Here is an 18795-nt window from a genome sequence, read left to right on the forward strand (position 1 = left end):
TGTGGTCTCAAGGTGGTGGAAGAGCAGTGGCATGTACTTCCAAGTCTAAGCTTCCAGTCCCCCTTTGTGTAGCCCTTTTTAACTAACACTATTAAAGTAATATAATTTATTTTCAACAGCTGCCTCATGGTGTCACAAGCAATTAAAATGAAGATTCAAAGCCATTAGAGGCACTGAAATCCTACACACCCTATTCTGTCCTCTGTGGAATAACTGGTACTGTTGTACCCATAAAAGACCTTTCTGGTCCCTTTCTACCAGTGGAAAGTATCTATAGTTGTAACTCCACTGCATTTGTGCTCTGCAAAACGTTACACAGATGCAGTGCCTGCTCCAAAGTGTGTGCCTCCTGAAAGCAAACCTGCAACCCCCCCCAGTCATCACCGGTAGTGCACCATGTGCTTAATCTGCCCCTTCACACTCCTAAAGCAAACAGTCTGTTTATACTGCACTTAAAAGCATTATGTAAAGATATATGAGCAAGCTTTAAATAACTTTGTTCAGGCATTGAGATCAGCTGTTTGCAGTGGGACAAATTCACAACAGTGCTGCTATTAGACTGTCCCCATCACCTGAGTTAGCTTGTTTAAAACTTGTTGCTGTGTCCCTCCATCAGGGCAGCCAGGACAGAGGTGGAGGACAGGTGGAGGGACTGTGTGTGGCCTGAGCTCTCCCTCATCAAGGGAGACAGTTACACTGGGCAATGCTAATGTGATGCTGTGAAGCCTCTGCATTCCCTTAGTTACCCACAGAAAATCTATCCCACACACTTTCTTAAACTCTTGATCTATTCTTGCTTTTAACTGCTGAACCAATGCAGATAGCAACCTTTAAACATCCTACAAACAACTGCTGTGATGGCTTATAGATTATGACACCATTCCTAGTTTGTGGTAGAAATCAGAGAACTTGCTCAGTGATAGTTCCAGAATTTAAATATAATGATCCACTCTTGCCTGGAACCCCCCTACTCTAATAAAATCAGTTACTATACATTCCACAGCTTTGCATTGTGGGCATAATCAGATTTATCTGTCCATTATAGCAGGATATTTTCTTCTTATCTGAGAAATTGTCTTCATGTTAAGCCAATTTAGAAATCTAGAAAATTTCAAATAGAGTTTAAAATAATTCTGAAAGACAGTATCTATCCTTCCTTCCTTCCTTCCTTCCTTCCTTCCTTCCTTCCTTCCTTCCTTCCTTCCTTCCTTCCTTCCATCTCTCCTTTCTCTCCTCTACAAAATTAAGATATACTTTCCTCTACTGAAAAAAATTTTTGGATTTCCACTTTCTGTTGACATGTGATTACAGGTGACATTTTGCTTGCTAGGTGTACCCAAATCCATAGCATTCATTACTAAAAGAAAGGAAATTTGTAGGTAACCTCAGATAAATTATCATAGTCAGCATCATGAAGGTATACAGATCCATTATAAAATGATTTTCACAGCAAAATGTCTTTGAGGGAAAGCAGATCCTTGCTGTAAATGAGCATACACAAGTGGAACACACAGAGAGAGGCACACTGCAGCCTCCATTGGTTGTGAAAGCATGGAGACTACTTCTAATAAAAATAAAAAATTAGATAATGATTAATCTGCAAAATTTGGTGAAGTTTGTGAGGCACCGTACCACCACACTGGCTTGATTACAGGAGACATCATGTCTCTGGGCCAGGACTCTGAATAACTATGATGTTTTATAGCGAGAAGAATGCTCTGTGAATACTGACACAAACAAGGAGCTTTCTGGGAACCTGTCAGCAGTGTGAACAGTTGAGGAAGTGGAGCTGACACAGTGCTCCAGCACAACTGGAATGCCCAAGTATCCTCACTGTGTACTCCCCACCTTAGTATATATTCAAGTGCCATTTTCCCCTAAATTTCCTCTGCTTTCTTCTGCTTAAATTGGGGAGAATTACAAAGGATGGTTTTCTCCATGATATTGTTTAGAGGAGATAGGTGCTTGGTTTCAATTTTGGATGAAGTCCCTTAGACTATGTATGCATATTCTGCAAAATATACTTAACTTTCATGAACACATTCAAGTGTTATCCAGTATCGGCTCATTTATATCCCTGCAGATATATGGAGAATTTCCCAGCCTTGAAAGCAAAAATAAAGAGACTAGAACTGGCAGCTATTGGCACCCATTTGGGTGAGAGTTTTTGCTGTTTTTTGCACAGGTCTATATTATTTTTATCCTTTTAGGATTCATTCTTTTATTTTGGGGACTGCTGGAGGGGAAGCTAAGGAAGAAAACCAGAAGCCTTAAGGTAATGACTCAAGTAAGAGTGTTCACACCTTCATTTTCTACGTGTGTTAAAACAAGAAGGGAAGAATGAAAGCAGGCAAATGTAGTCTGGGAAACTAGTAAACGCTCGCAGAGAGCTGCTGGCAGCAGAGGCAAGAGTGGGGTGATGAGCTTCCTGGCTGAGACACAGCCCCTTCCTTTCGGCACTGGGGTCACCAGTGGTTGTCACACAGGTGTGATCCCAGGGAAGGAGGGGGGTGAAGGGCTGTGCTTTGTGCGTGAAGGATGGCACCCCCAGGCAGCAGGTGTACCGGCAGGGTGCGGGGGAAGCCAAACGAGAGGAGGGCTCAAAGATGAAGAAGGGGTTTCATTGAGAAGGATGGGGAGGGTATGATGAAACAGAAGGAAGAAGAGGTGTTGTAAACCAAGGTCTGTTGGTAAAGGACAGGTGAGTGTAAGCTAGCCATGAATAAGTTCAGGCTGGAAATTAAGTTTTCTAGCTTTGAGACCTGTAGTCTCTGGAGCAACCTTCCAATTAGAGCAGCTATAGAAAAAACGCTTAGCATAATGTTAAGAAAGGTTGATGTGTGGGGTAGAAAGCACTATGTTTTATGGTTACTGGAGACAATAAAGAACTGGGCCCTGTAGCCTACAAGATCCTGTCCTGGTCTGTGTTCCTAATTAAGTGAAGCCATTGTTTGCTGTGTATCAAGCTGGGGGTATGTGAACGAACATGTCAAAAGCACAGAAACCTTTCCGTTCTTCCTAGAGCTTCCCCACCAGCAGTCTCCTCCACAGCACAAACCTTATTGTAAACAGTAAAATAAATGTGAGGCTTGAAGAACAAACAAACACGCACCAGGGGGATTGATGTTAAACAGTGAAACTCTCAACTGCTTCTGTGTAGGTTAATAAGAAGGGCCACATTCTGACATCCTCGCTCCCTGTCTACCAGAAAAAGCATTTCTTCTGCCATAGAAAACTATAACTTGGTGATAGAAGCTGACTTAATAGCAAAATTCCTGTCAAATTATCAAACAGAAAGTACAAAAGGAACATTTAAGGGTCATTGAACTGTGTTCCCAAGGGCTGGGCAGAAGTGGTGTAACTCTAGACAGCATCACCTTACACTCCTCATGCCACAAGGCAAGCAGGGCCAAGATAATTGTCACATTTTGGATAGCTTTATCATAGTTTTTTAGCACCATTCCAGTGGGTTTTGGTTGAGTTGAAATCCAAAGTGAGCCTGCAGGTTCGTTTCTAGTTTCTAAAGACCGCTTCACCTTTTTGTAGTAAATGTCATCAATCTTAGTGTTAATAATCAGAGGTATTGGAACTGCCTGATTATTATATTATTATAATGAAGGACAGATTTTAGGAGATTAACTGCAGCAGAATGAGCTGCAGCAGAAGCTGCCTGATTGACAGAAAAAACGTTTGGACTGTTTTCTTATTTGGGTTTTTTTTAATGTTAAGGTGAATGGGCATGCTGAAGTAAATATAAAAGGCAATGAGCCAGAGGGAAAGTAGAAACACAAATACATTGCTGTCAGAAATACCAGGGTGTGCGTGCACGGCTCCTGGGCACCATTATGAACCTGCAGCCCAGGACGACAGGTCATCCCAGGAATAGTCTGTGCTCGGAGCATGCAGTGTCATGGGTGAGGACTCTTGCGTATTGCCATGTGGTGCCAGGTTTTATTCTGATGGAGAAGCCAGGAGCCTGGCAGAGGAATGCATTTATTTTCCTCACATACATGAGGTTAGGTCAGCTTTGGAACTGGAAACTTGAAATGGTTGGAGTGTATTGGATCTCCAAGGCTGACTAGGAAATTGGGGAAAGGTAGAGTTTGCCCCATGCCTCTTTTTTTTGACAGTGCCAAGTCATTGCAGTAAAAGGCATTAATGCCACAGTCGTAACTCTTGCCTTGAGCTCTCAGGGACTTCTGTGTGCTTTTAAACATTCAATGAGCAGACGCACATTATCAAATAAGCAAGACTGATGTGGCTGTTCTAATACAAAAGATGTGAAAGGATGAGCTGTATGAGTCCCAGAGTACTTGAACTATGGTTTTGTGGGTCAGAAAATGCCATGAGACTGGGAGCATCCTCAGTGAACAGAGGAGGAGAGTCCTGCTGGGAATGCAGTGGAGCTGTGGGAGTGCTGCACTGGAACGGGGGACTCCAAGGAGGCGGTGGAGGGGGGAGGTTTGAGAAGTAGTGAGGGCAAAACATCAGAGGAGAACAAGGTACCAGAAGCAGAGAGAGAGGAAGCCATGGGAACACACCCTTCAAAACTGATACAATGACAGAATATTGAAAAAATAATGGCAATACTTTAGTCATCCTCTTACCTGAAATATTGTAGCTGTGCAGAGGAGCATGTGCCGAGCCTCGTTTGCAATGGAGCCAGCACAGAAACATTCAGTCAACTCACTTGGTATCATATGTTAAATGCAGTGCTTTTAACAAACAATCCTCTTTCACTTTACATATGCATGAGCAAGTGCTAAACCTGATGACATTTAGCCTCTCTTAGCTTGGTTCACTATTTCATCTTCTTTGGCAGATGGGGCATTGCTTGATGCTCTGGATGTGAAGCTTCAAGCCTGTTTTCTAAACATGTCACAGCATAAAGAGTTAATACTTTCTTCCCACGTCTCTCTTTCAGGGAAAAGAAAAAGAGAAGAACAAAAAAATCAAAGCAACCCCCGTCTCCCCCCCGCAACACCCCTGTGCAAAACAGAGAGGGAAAACAACTGGTGTTGCCATAAGAGGGCACACTGCAGCTGTAGCTTCAACACAGCCCAGCAAATCTCTCCCAGGAATGAGAAGTGCCAGTTGCTTCCCCTCTAAGAGTGTACAGTGTTTGTGTACTGAAGAAAGTGCAGAGGGCTTTCTATTAACTTTCCCACTTGTTTGTCTGTCTGCTGGCTTCTCCCTCCCCACCCTGCCTCTCACCCTTGCCATCTTTTTTTGGATTGCTTTTAAGTGGAAGTTTCACCGCTTGCAGAACTGTTGCACTTCAAGTTAGTATTTCTGGCCACAGTTTTAAAGAATCTGTAATTTCTTGGGTTTAGTGTATTACAGCCAGGGAACACATTGCACTGCTTTGGAGAGTTTGTACTGTAAGCAGGGAGCAGAAGACAGCAGGTACATGCAATGACATCCTATCTTGGGGTGAAGAGATGTAGATCTCTCAGTGTGTATCACAGGAGCCACGTGAGCAGCATTTTTGCAATGAGTCTCAGGCCTAAAAAGATTCTGACAATATCAGTATCAGGAGTGTGGACAAAAATAAGAAAAAAGATCAGTTAGCTGAAGGGATCAACATGAAGAATGTAAGAACAGTAGGTGTTCTTTGATTAAAATCATATTTACAGAAACCCATAATATTTGAAGGCCACAGACTTACCAGATAGAGAGAAACTATGTAGCTCAATAGAGACAGGGTATAGGAAAATAGAAATAAGCAGAGGCTACTACAAATCTACTCCTGACTTTCAGAGCAAGAACAGCAAAGTCCTTTTGCAGGTAGGGTGGAAAAATACTAATACATGAACTGTAGGAAACGATCTGTCCCTGACAGAGGGGTACCTTGGATGTACTCAGCATTTTTTCCCATACTTAGTGACTTTGATAAGTATACAGGGAAGAGATTAAGGATGAATTACCTTTGTATTTAAATGGTACTTAGCATAATGATAAAGGATAACATATTTTGCAACCAAAAGCCCAAACATATTCTGTGTCATTCCCTTTCCTTTTTTAAAAAGTCTGGAAACATACCAAATTCTCATGTATGTCCATAACATACACACTGAACTTACAGTAGAAGTTCAATCTATTGGGAGATTTCTTGTATCAGTGAGGCATTTCAGAAACTTGAAGAGAGTCTCCTGGTTTGATGTTTTCCTGGCTGGCTCTGCACTGTTTCCCCAGTCCTCTAGTTTGAGTGTCAGGCTTCTGGGACAGAGATCATTTCTTTGTTATACTTGCACACTTTCTAGCATGGTGAAGCCCTGACCTCCAGGTTGTCATACCACAGTTAACTCCTAAGAATGATAATCTGACCTGGTCGTACAGAATGGCATGTATTAAAAAGTGATAAACATCTATGTCAAGGAGCAAAACTCACAGCCTTCCTAAATAAGTTGATAAGGCTTATATAAGTTGATTATCACATCTCTGCTAGAAATGCCACAGCTCCTGTATATTGTTGTAAGTCTGGCCATTGTCAGGAAGATCAAACTATCTACTTTCAAGTATTATGACACTAGTGTTCTATACCAAGAGTCCCCTAAAAATACTTGCAGAACACTTATTGCTTGTAGACATCACATGCTCTTAGCATACGCTGCATGTTGCTTTTCTATCCAGCTGACTGTGGGAATGGTCAGACAACCTTGTGAAGAAGAGTCTAAGAGCTATGGACATCACCAGTGTTGTCTTGTCCCTTTGCTATCTCCTGAGCAAAGCTCCTAGGACTGACCATTTAAATGGTCTTCAAATGTATCAGTGCAAACTCTGTCAGCTCTGTATGAATAATTGTCATAGTTTAACCAAGGTTGCTTTCCACTGAGGAGCACTCACTTGCTCTTTTCCAGGTTCTGTGGGAGATGGGTAATCTGGAGCAAAGTGAAGGAACAGGATAGCAATACCCAAATTTACTCGCACTAGATCTCTGCAAACATGTCCAACTATATGCTGAAGTCCCTTAGCAGCAATTGCCACTCCTATGAACACTGGAACTATTTCAATCTTTGGCACAGCAAGTGCACTCAACAGCAGCATACACAAAGAGAAATGGCTTGAAACCAGTTGCTAGAAACCCATGCAGGTAAAAATAGACTGTGCCTATGCTTGTGAGAAGGTCAGTCATTGAAAACATGCATGTTGACAATTTCCTCTCAAGATCCCACAGCCTTTGCCTGTGTCAATGATAAAGAAAAGGACTTGCAGACCTTTGGGTGCAGAGCCCTGACATCTAGATTCAAGAGGCTTGCTTCTTCCAAGGAGCTCGGCTGCTTTATGGAGCACACTTCAATCAGCTAAACTAAGTTCTGGTAACAAGGACTTAGAGCACGTTATCTTGTCATTTGAATAATTTCTTTTTGCTGTCACTGGACAGGATACTGACTTATCCTTGTAGCACAACATTACGGCTTTGTTTCCATACATTAGCTTGACTGAGTAGGCGACATCCTGCAGAAAAAGGAGATCTCATTTCTTAACAGAGATTAGAACAACTTATTGCTGCCTCTGGGACTGTGAGCTCATCCTCGAGTTGGCCTTACTAATTAGCAATGTAAACTCCTGCTTCCCTTATGAGATTGGTCTGCAACTGGATTTTGACAAAAGCTCTGATGGTCACGTAGGGAATGTTCTGAGGGACTCCTCGGGATGATAAACTGAAGAAAAAGTACTAAAATACAGTGCAATTCCTAATGTGGAACACTTAATGTGAGATATTGCTTGCTGTGAAATGTCTTTTGAAGTGCCTACTTCCATGCTCTTTATTTCACCATCTATGTTTAAAACAAATTTTACTCTTAACACAACCATTTTTCCCATAGTCTCATTGAATTTATGTTAACAGGGTCACACTGTACAGAGCACACCACCACCACTACTGCAGCATCTCTGGCAATTTCTGTTAACTATTGTCTGAGACAGCTTCTGCACCACCTGAGGCCACCTCCTATTATGCAGTCCAAGACTTCTGGTATCAACTGATCTAGCCCTGTAGCCCTGTCCAGAGGTTTTTCAAGCTCCCCTGTGTTCCTGTGAGAGGAATGACCACCCTAATCCCCTGACAGCATTTAATCCCAGGGTTATTTCCAGTGGAGATACTTCCCCTGCTTCATTATAGAACCACAGCATCATTAAAAAGGAAGGACTAATGCAAGTGTATAACATCATTGCTACTCATAAATTGTTTCATTATCAGACGGGGTGTATTCTTTAAACCCTGGAGTCCCAGATCATGATGTTTCCAGCTCTCACAGTTGTAACAGATGATCACATGAGGTTTTAAAAAAAGCGCCAAACAAAATGTTTTTCAGTCAAAACTCATCTGGCTTTAAGAAGACAATATTGTGATTCAGAGTCCTACTGCACAACTGGTAATATTTTGGATTTGGCACACCAGCTATTGTAAAGCTGGTCTTCTTGTCTTGTTTTCACCAAATAGACAGCACAAACCAAACCAAATGAAGACAAACTTAACCTTCCCCCTATTTAACAGCAGCTATATGTCCCCGGGTACTCATTAACGGTCTCTTTCAACCCCAAACTCAAATTTGCGGGTCTGTGGCAGCTGAAGAATATCAGACCACACACTGTAGCCTTTTCAGTCAGGAGAGCTGGCAGTAGTGAGCAAGGGGAAGGGAGCTCTCTCTCATCAACCAAAAAGTCACACCTGTGACTGAGCAGGTTTTTACAGCCCTGCTGCTGCCATTAAGGAGGGACAGGAGAGGCACAGCCACAATGTGAATGTATATGAACAAGATTGTACTTTTGGCACCATCCTTCCTTTAGGTTCCTATGTAGGTCTGTAGAAGAAAAATAGCTGACCTACAGAAATCACCATGCCTGGGTTATACTTGTGTCTCTTAGGCATCAACCTCACTAGTAAAGTGAAATTAAAAAAGAATTACAAAAAGAATTAAAAATATTCCTGTGGTTATTTTTGTCAAGGGATTATCACCACCAGAGGTGCTCTAAGCAGACAGAAGAATCCACATAAAAAAAAAAAAAAAAAAGAAGAAAGAAAAAAAGAAAGAAAAAACCTGAAGTGTCTGTATTAGTTCAGCTGATGTTCTGAAGGAAAGGATCTGGTAAGACCTACAGCCATGGATAGAAATGAACTGGTTGATCTTCAGGACTTCCTGACCTGATTTGCCTTCAAGAAGGTACAAAGCGGGCAAGAGAAAACCATCATGTTTCAGCAAAAGCAAGCTGCACTATGTTTACTCAGTGCATATGTAATAATTCGATACTTACTGAGAGCACTCGTAGCTTCATGTTAAATCAAACCGCAGGAAAATGCTGTCCATGTAACAACCATGACAGCAGACAAGGCCTCCCCTTTTCAGATTTATCTGCAGAATAAACACTTTATGTTGGCTGGAGAAATGTTAGCACTCATAAGAGAGAAAATACCAATGTTCAGAAAAGAAGAATGGGAGTCAGGTTGCCTGTGTTATCTTCCCGGTTAAAGTTTATTATTAAATCTGTGGGGTAACCAGAGCACTTCAAGACTGCATAGCCATTTGTAATATATGCACACACATATATATATGTGTGTGTATATATATAAACATGTATAAATATAATATTATATATAAAATACATGCAAACACGTAAATTTTAAAATTTTATATATAAAATATATAATATATCAACAATAATATAATGTATAATAAATTATAAAATTATATATTATATATAATTATATATATAATTTTATATATAAATTTAATTGTAAAAATAGTTTTAACCATTTCATAGAGCTGCAGGGCTCAGTATTTGAAAGCTGCTTTAGCTATAGGATTTCCTTGTGGGAACTGGAAAGCTTATTGTTATTTAGGTCCTTCTACCACATCCTTTCTTGGAGATGGAGGTAAGAACTCTGTTTGCATGGCTCTACAGGAGATGTCTGGGGAACAGCCCAGCGCAACACAGCTCATTTATTGATTTGCCAAGTGCCTGTCCCATTCTCTGCCTGCACTCAGCTTGCCTCCTCATCGACTCTGGCCGTGCATGACCCTATATGTATTTTCCAACTCTTACCTTAAACCCACAAATGAGTTCAGACACATGAAATCCTGCTCTCTCTGAATCTTCTGCCCGTGGAGACACTCTGAAGAGAAAGTACCTCTGGTGTTGGTGATGGCAAAGGAACCTTCCAATATTTAGTAGATGTATCCTCTAAGCTGATTTAGCCCCAAATTGTACAAGGCAAATTACTTTCACTATAAATGATCCAGCCACCAAGCCAGGAGATGTGGGGTTGCTACTCTACCCTTAATTAGTTTAGTGGTGGACTTGGCAATGTTAGGTTAATGGTTGGACTGGATGATCTTAAAGGTCTTTTCCAACCTAAACGATTCTATGATTCTAAGGCAAATTTTGTACGTGAAAAATCACTTGGGAGCCCTTTCCAGGCCTGAGGAATATGATGTAGATTTCCCATCTGCAAAACTGGAAATTAGTATGTAGGTTTTTCACCTTGCGTTGTTAGGATTATACATTTCCCAGTTAACCCTGAAACCTATGAAATGTTTCATGGTTGACTAAAGTTTGTGTTAGCAGAGATATAAAATGACAAATTTTCAGGCTTCTTCCAGCACCTAAGACTTCAGCTGTGTCATATATAACTGCTAGAATGTGAGTTTTCTCCCTTTACACAATGTTTATGTGTTGTTGGCACAAAAACTGCTGGCCCTTCAGACACTGAAAATGAGAAACAAATGGAAGGGAATATAAGAAACACAAACATTAGTTAGGCAATTGCCTCAAATATGGTGATTTTAATGATAAATTCTAAATGATTAGCAAAATGTTGAGAAAATGGATAAAAAAGGGCTGGACTAAAAAAAAATTAGGTCCATCATGAAATACAGTTCATGGAAACAATGTATGTTTTATTATGAAAAATACCATCTGAAGTGAAAATGAAGAATCTGAATCAGAAATTCAGATGCTTGGAGCTTCATTGTAAAAAACTCAGCAGTCCCCATAGGGTCTCAAATTCATCGAAGGGACAGCTGTCTACGCAGGAAATATAGACAAATGAAGACCATATGAGGGAGGGTGCCATCAAATCCCACAGAGTGAAGACATCAAACAGCCAGAAAAGTTAAAGCATCCTCAAGTGACATTCTTTGACAAAGGAAAAAAAAAAAGGATAGCGAAAGTCTTTGCTAGTTGAGAAAATTGATTGTTCTACTTAATTCCATGAAACGTTTGAGGATTCAACCTGTAGAAAGATAAAATAAAGTGTGGACAACCTGAAAGAAACAGAGCTCTGTAAGAGGAAAAAAGACCAACACCCCTCCCCCCCCCCCGAAAACAAACACATAAAGCAATTTTTCTAACTGGGGAGAGAATAAAATCATTTCACTTTGACCTTTTCCTCACCACCCAGACACAATAGCAATAGCTACTACATATATACCTTGGATGTTCTTCAGCTGCACTGAACCAAAGGGTATTTATTTTAACTCAGAAAGGCTAGTGGTAAAAGAAGTTGGGGGATATTTTATTTACACAGTGATAAATTAACCTATGGATCGCTTCTCTAAGGGTAGCTCTACGAATGACTAGGCTGCAGAGGGATCCAGATGGACTTTTTGACCTCCTTTGTTAAAGCCCCCTCCATGGTATTTGCTGGGCTTTTTCAAAGCTAAAAGGTTGGAGGACACAAAGCGTTATTCTCACATTTTAGTCTTGAGGCTAGAGAAGCTTCTGCATTTATGCCCTAGCAATGTTTGCCTCCAGTAAATCTGAAGCATGCTGGGCAGCTGTGGAAGGAGGGAGAAAAACAAAAAAGCCTTGTGTCTGAAACATTTGTGTTTGTGTGCATCCTACCCTGTACAGCTGGTCTGACTCAGCTCTGAGAAGATGCTGTGCAGCTGTTTCTCTGGAGCAATACCTGTGGGCAAACAGCAGCAGAGTCCAACATCTATGTACATCTTCCTGATCTCCAGAGTTCATTTTGTCCCTGCTCTGTCATCTTTAATCATGAAGCATTAGGCTTTTTCTTACTGGATGTTCATGTGCATATGTTCAGAACTTACAGGGCCAATCGACCATTGTTCCAGTTTTCCTATTGATGTTTTTCTTGCAAATCAGAGCCCAGGGACTTGCCACAAGCTCAAATCCCATCTTTTCAACATCGGTTACTTCTTTTCTGGGACAGTTTACTCTACTGCAATTGTCTAAGACTGGGTTTAGCTGGTGCAAACTGACTTCACCTCTTCTGTGAAGCTAAGGCAGGATATAGCCTGTGTACTGTACAGCTCTGGCAAGTCAAGGCAGATGAGATGCCCCTCTCTGGGACAACTCTGCTGCCGCCTTCAGAAAGTGGCCCCAAGTCCAAAGTGGCAGCAGCAGCCTGAAGAAGCTCAGAGAAGGAGGCCCTAGAGACTAAACCATCTCATTCCAGCTCTGATGAGCTCATTCAGCAGGAAAGGCAGGGAATAAAGCAAAACAAAATAAAATAAGCATGCATTCCTGTCTGAAGATGGGACCACTAGGCAGCTAGGCACTGAGATACCATGCAAATGCAGATAATTAAGCACCGGAACAGAGAGTGGAGATATCACTGGAATTATCAAAGGAATTTTTTGAGGAAAAATGAATGAATCCCCAATGCCTTGGGATTTGCTGCTCCAAATTAAAGCAATAATCCCCACAAATGGGGCTGACCCTAAGGTAGAATGGGGTAACAGTAAAATATTTCTCATGCTAGAAGGTTCCAAAATGTGTAAGGTAATCAGTTTTTAAATGGTTCAAGTGTGGGGGGAAAAAAAAGCCTTATGGTAAATGGACCTTGAGAGGAAGAGCAGCAGAGCCCAACTGGCTCCATGGCAGTAGGAGACAGCCATGACCCCTCTTCAAGCTGAAAGCCATATGGCTCAGAAATAAGTGGAAAAAAAATGACCGAGTCATTAGGATCCCAGTGGGACATGCAGCAATCTCCAAAGGCAGCTGATCTCCCACAGTTTTACCCACTGATGCTGTCCACTGCTAGGAAGGAGTAAATCCAATGGCTGTGCAAAGTTGTGCATTTCTGTGCATCTTTCACACACACGTCTGAGCACATATAGAGTATGTTAATACAAACTTTTAGATGTATTGTGAATTCCAGAGCTTTTTATGAAGATTAATATCAAAAGGGAAGTAGAGATGAAGCATCATAGGAAGGTCATTGCTGTGCATGAGTGGAGAAGAGCAGTTGGGAACTCTGTCTGCCAGGCACAGCTGCAGAAAGCCTCTGCCTACCACACGTGGCAAGGTGAGACACAAATAATATAAGCTCCTTTTGCCTTTCAAAAGAATCTTGTGATTGCTTTTTTAGCTAGATTATTCCACAGTCTGTACTTGTAAGGATCGCTTTTCTAATGAGGCAAGAAAGGTCAAAAGAATTTAATAGCCAAGATAACAGTTATCAGTCTGATATAAATAAAGCGGCTTGTAACGTTTGCAATACACCACAATCTGCAACAGATAAAGGAGTCTAAAGCCAAAGGAGGGTTCAAAAGGAAGCTGGTATTGGGAATGTCTACACTCTAAGTTCTCTTTTTAAGCAGATGACTGGGCCACAGTTGCTTTTTGCAGTTGTCGCTGCTGAAGCCAGTGTTGCCACTGAGGCTTAGAGTAAGGATGTCACTCACCCGGCGTGGCTCAGCCTCTCCCATTCCGTGCCTCAGATGTGATCCCGCAAGCCTATGCGCATGTCCTCATACAACAGGGACCATGTTTTTATCCTCTAAGTTATACCACAGTGCCAGCAAACACTGGGTAAGTGGTGCACTATAAAGCTCTCCCTTGCCTGCACTGTTGCTTTCCTGTTCGTCCCAGGACCCTGCTGCATCTTAACCCTGGAGACAGCTACGTCACTACTTGTTTGCCTTTCTAACTCTCCGGACACTTAGATTCCTGCTTGTGAGTCTCCCAAAATGTCCAAGTGGCTCCTACCTTATGTATTTGTGACACCTAAATAATTTTATTAGTTCTGCCTAAGTTCCATTGGGAACCTCCTTCAGTAAGGTACAGATCATGTGTGTAGTAAGATATATGCCACGCACTCAGCCACACACACCCCCCTAAGCCTCTTGAGAGGCGCCTCTGGAGCTTGGATATGAAGAAGTTGAAGGCAAGAGCTGAACCTCTGCAAGGGGTGAGTTTTAGGTGCAAGTCTGCTCTCAGCTCTTCCTGCTGATTTGATGCTATCCGTGGTGATGGGTTTTCATATTAATCATTTTCAGGATCCTCATTTCCTCCATGAATGCCATATGTGTCTTAGGAGCTAAAATTCGCGTTCCAAGCAAGGAGCCAGACAACCAGAAACGTAAGTGCTACAGGACCCGATTTCCATTGCTGAAGTTCCCCATGGGACTTTGGTCTCACCAGCCATGCTTTAGCGAAAGGACTCTGAACCGCCAGTGTCATTTCTGGCACTTTGGCAAAACCTTAGCTTTCCACTAGTCCTATGAGTTTTAAAACCATCTAGCAAATTCAGTGATGTACATACACCAGCATAACTTCTGCTCTAACTGGTTTAGCTTGTTTCCATACAGATATTATATCTCTCTCACAATCACCTCTCTTCACTGATGAATGAATACTTTTCCCACAGTAAATAATTCATTCTCAGCTGCACACACTTCCAGACTCCTCTTAGACATGTTCCATTGGCTGGATTGGTTTTTTTTTCCCTATATTTCAGTCCTGAGTTTTAGGATCATTAAACATTTCCAGTGACCACATGATGGCTTTTTTTTTTAAACAGATAATTTATTTGCAACAGTAGTGTGAGATACAGTAGAATACAAGTGGGAACCAGAAAATCATGTACTATTTTATACTGTATATTTCAGTAGATTATTCCAAATGTTACATATGGAAATTTTAAGTCCTATAACATTAGTTCTGATATCGTGGTGACTAAGCATTTCAATAATCACCAGTCTTGTGGAAAAATTCATATACAGTTTGCTTTACCTCATTTGTTCTAAATTACAGACTGCATCAGTATGATTTAGATCATATAAGTGGGTAACAAATAGTTCAGTCTATATTTGCATCTTGTCTATTTAGTAAGTCCTTAAGAAACTCAGATACACACAGCTTGATATGAGATACAAAAAATTGTGCATGGTGTTTTCATCCCTCACCTTGGAAAGAAAGTTTCACAATGTAAATTCTCACATTTTATTTAGATTAAAAATATTGGATGGTGTATAATATCCTGAATGTGTTACACAGACTGCAGATAAAATATTGCAGAGCACAGAAGCAACTGCTCTGCCACCAAGCACTAGAAGGGTGGAAATTTGAAGGCCATCTAGCTTTCTAAGCAGATACTGTGGCAATTATTAATAATCACAAATACATTTTTAAAAGCTCATATGTAAATACACGTGACAAGCCTAAATACTGCATAAGATGAGTCTTGCTCCTGCTTCCACTGAATGAATGAAAGATACAGCTCCCAAATACTTCAACAGGAGAAGGGTTATGATGACAACTCAAATGCTGCAGGTTTTCTCTTTTCCTTTTTTTTTTTTTTTTCTGAGAATAGTTAGAATTTGGCTGATGAACTCCTCAGAGCTCATGCAACCTGAAACATATTTGTGTGCCTCAGGGTAACCACCCTTAGCTTCCATCCTTTCTTTTCTGAAATTCAGTGATTAAATATTTTGAATGTGTTTGTTAAAGTGCAAATATAGTGTTGGAAACAATCGTGCCATCATGGACAAGTGAGACACTCATCTGTGGGTTTTTTTAGGACCCCAGAATGATGACATGCCTGGCAGACTTCCTGTCGTATCCATCCACCATCACAAACAAAAGATATTTACTATTTCCCACCCCAACCAATAAATACTTTAAGAGGACACCACATTATGTTATGAGGTGCAATTTAAGAGCTGAAGGCCTTTAGAACATAAATCTCAAACAGTATTGAAGTACATATTTTAAAATCATATTAAGGCAGAAGTATTTCCAATCCATAAAAAGGTCACGCTAGTCTATTATTTAACCTAATGTGACTATTGTAGAGTGATACCACTGCAAAACAACTTAAAGAAGCATACATCCCTACAGATCAAAGCTAAATCAAGTCCTAAGGGATGCTGAAGAGTGACGATGGCTTACATGGATGGTGATCTCTCATAGTGGGGCAGAACTGGCTGTCATGACAGCCACTCCTAAGGATTTACTTTAGGGTGGGTCATAATCCTCAAGTCGAACGCGTCTCCTTCCAGAACTAAGTATCTTGCTGAAAGACTCTGATTTTGGAAAAAACACAGCGAAGTGCATCAGGCCCCCAAAAAGCTCAGGATCATTTCCACTGTAGTCAATGACAAACTCTTCCATGAGTCTCGTTCTGTGGGAGCAGGAGCAGACCTAGCATATCTTGCTTTCCTACTAATGTCCAACGGCATGGCAACATCCTTTACTGTCTACTGGTCTCTTTATTTTAGCTTCCCTTCTTTCCCCTAATCTTTTCAGGAGCCTCAGTATCTTATCTCCGATACTCTCTTTGAGCGAGGAGTTCTCCTAGGACTGGTTCTGAGTGTTGGCCACACATCATTCATAGAAAGTGTTTCAAGGAAAAAATCCTCCTGAGGTGGCTGGCGTGTTCATGTTACGCTCACCTTGGCAGCAGAAAGGCTGATGAAAATCAAGCCATTTGTGTAAAGGACCCTTAAGCATAAAACAAATCAGTTTCTTATTTAAATAACACAGTTCCATGCAAAATTCACAAATTAAGAGCTTCTAAGGAGTGTCTTAAATGAAAAATGCAAACCTTTGCTTAAAAATCCAATAGTGCTCTGTATTACTCTTTACCTGTTTAAGCCATGCAAAAGGTTTAATCAAAGTGTCCCTTTAACAAATACAGCATTTGAAGAAAAAAAAAAGCCAGAATAAATGCCTAGACAAAAAAAAACCCCGCAAGTTTTGATCCTTCTCACTGACTCTATTTAGCATGGTATTTACTCATCTAGGCAGAGGTATGCAGGGGTCTAAACGCCACACTTGTGTTGCACTTCCCCAGCAGACGTAGTCCTTTCTGGGGGAAGGAGCTCTTCTCTGTGATTTGACATTGTCCCTTGCTGGTCCCTAACCATGCTCATGCCCTTGAACCATGAATGCTGTCACTGTGTTGGGGCACAGTTAAGGACAAATCTCAGCTGTTTTACCAGACCCCACAGGCAGCCACTGCTGTGATGCTGCCACAGGTATGGGGACTGTGTCTGGCAGGAGGGCTCACGCGTCGGGAGCGGGGCAGTCACTGGGTCACCCAAGGAAGCCCTGTCCTGTGCCTGCGTGTGCTACATGCTGTGCATGCGTGGAATAAGGGAGAGATCACGGCCCAACTGCAAATGCATGAAGGAGTCATGAATCTCATGCTCAATGCAGGGAGCTCGCACCACATTAACAGCGTTTAAGAACAGAAAAGTGTGAAAGTAGGAAAATGACTACGGCAGGACATGCTGGGACTATACAGTGCTGCAAGTTGGGATAGTAGAATTGCCCTTCGATCATAGTGCACAGATTTGAGGGTAGCAGTGGTTTATTATCTCATTAGAAACATCTAATTCCCTGTAATAAGGACTGCATGTAGAGTATGTCAAAGAACAGACAAGGCTATTACAGCCCACAGTCAGGACTAATGCTTTTTTCCCCCTCTTATTGCTAAATAGGCAGGAGTAGTTTTTCAATTTCAAAATAAAAACTATATAATTACAGTAATAATACCATGCTCCTGACTGCTCTGCAGCTGCATATTGTAAAGCTCAAGCCACTTATCAGAAACAAAAGCAGTAAGTCAGTAACAGCTTTACAGAAATGTTCTGCTGGGGTGATCACGTCTGTCAAAACACTTCTATAAGGGAAAGACTGATTACTGAACATATTTCATATCCCTTTCCCCCTAAAAAAACCCTGCAAGTACTTGCATCTTTTCCTAACAACAGATAAAGAAACCTTTGCCAGAGGTGTAATTAAGAATATATGAACACTGGAACAAGCATGGATCCCGTTCAAATAGTTAGGCATCAGTCACAACAAAAAGCCAGAAGCAGTCGCATTTTTATCATCCGTTATAAAAAAAAATATTTCCCAATCAGTGTTTCAATACAGTTAAAAGTTAAAAACCATCTACATTACTAATAAATTAAAAACCCCATATCTCCAACCATCTTGTAAGAAAGTAGGTAAGTGATTTAAACCTTTAGTTTACATAAATTAGCACAGAAATGTGTATTTGAACAAGTGCACTGAAAACAGATATGCCTTCTTTTCTTCTGATATCTCTTATTTGAGTTATTAAGTAACAGGAAAGCCTTTATATTCTTTGCATGACCTTGAGAGTCTGCTAACACTAAGTGGTCAACAGTCAAACCCCAGGAGAATGTTTCACCAGATAGACAATGACAAGAGGGAGCATGAAGTACAGTCAAATGCTTTGCAGCCTTATTACAGTAGACTGCAACATCCAATTTTATCATATGTACTCTTGGGAAGGGATGAAGGTAATATATTTATACTGCAAATCACATGAGTGGAATTTGATGGATTGATAGAAAATTTTTTTTTAAACCTATTAAAGTATCATTTTTTTCAGAGGCAGTTTGCAAGGCAATAGTGATGTACATGAGTAGAAACAATACTCCTTTGCTTGACTGTAGATAAAACTCTTAAATACTGTTGGTGCTGTTCCTGAACCTCGCAGAGAACACATAATGGGTAAGATGTTCTAATCGGAGCTGACAACAGCCAATTAAGTGTCAGAAGAACAAT

The sequence above is a fragment of the Pelecanus crispus genome, chromosome 2 (genome assembly GCF_030463565.1).
Source record: "Pelecanus crispus isolate bPelCri1 chromosome 2, bPelCri1.pri, whole genome shotgun sequence".
NCBI lineage: Eukaryota > Metazoa > Chordata > Aves > Pelecaniformes > Pelecanidae > Pelecanus > Pelecanus crispus.